Source organism: Dromiciops gliroides, chromosome 3 (assembly GCF_019393635.1).
Source record: "Dromiciops gliroides isolate mDroGli1 chromosome 3, mDroGli1.pri, whole genome shotgun sequence".
Taxonomy (NCBI): Eukaryota; Metazoa; Chordata; class Mammalia; order Microbiotheria; family Microbiotheriidae; genus Dromiciops; species Dromiciops gliroides.
The window spans coordinates 565,510,475-565,511,163 of record NC_057863.1 but is presented as its reverse complement, the minus strand read 5'-3'; the positions used below and the strand labels follow the sequence as shown (position 1 = coordinate 565,511,163).

Here is a 689-nt window from a genome sequence, read left to right as displayed (position 1 = left end):
CTCTTTTATTATTACAAAAGAACAGAATTTCTTTTCCTTTCTTTTCTTATTTTTGTGGGGCAATGAGGGTTCAGTGACTTGCCCAGGGTCACACAGATAGTAAGTGTCAAGTGTCTGAAGTCAGATTTGAACTCAGGTCCTTCTGAATCCAGGGCTGGTGTTTTATCCACTGTGCCACCTAGCTGCCCTCTCATCATAATTTCTTTCTTTCTTTCTTTTTTTTTAGTAAGGCAATTGGGGTTAAGTGACTTGCCCCGGGTCACACAGCTAGTAAGTGTTAAGTGTCTGAGGCCAGATTTGGACTCAGGTACTCCTGACTCCAGGGCCAGTGCTCTATCCACTGCGCCACCTAGCTGCCCAAAAATATGGAACGCTTCACGAATTTGCATGTCATCCTTGCTCAGGGGCCATGCTAATCTTCTCTATATTGTTCCAATTTTAGTATATGTGCTGCCGAAGCGAGCACTCATCATAATTTCTTACAGCACAATTGTGTTCTATCCTTATCTCATCCCCTAGTTTGTTCAGCCATTCCCCAATTGATGGGCATCAACTCAATTTCAAATTCAATTTTTTAAAAAATCTTTTTTTGGGACAGCAACCTAGTAGTGGTATTGCTAGGTCGAAGAGTATGTATGGTTTTATAGTCCTTCCAAATTGCTCTACAGAATGTTTGAATAAGTTTACAA

General features: G+C 40.9%; 1 non-coding gene across 1 annotated transcript; it reads right to left on the bottom strand.

Moving 5' to 3' along the window:
• Positions 1–359: 359 nt before the first annotated feature.
• Positions 360–466, bottom strand: LOC122752081. The gene has a single exon (XR_006355883.1). It is a non-coding gene; the product is annotated as a U6 spliceosomal RNA (small nuclear RNA).
• Positions 467–689: the final 223 nt, after the last annotated feature.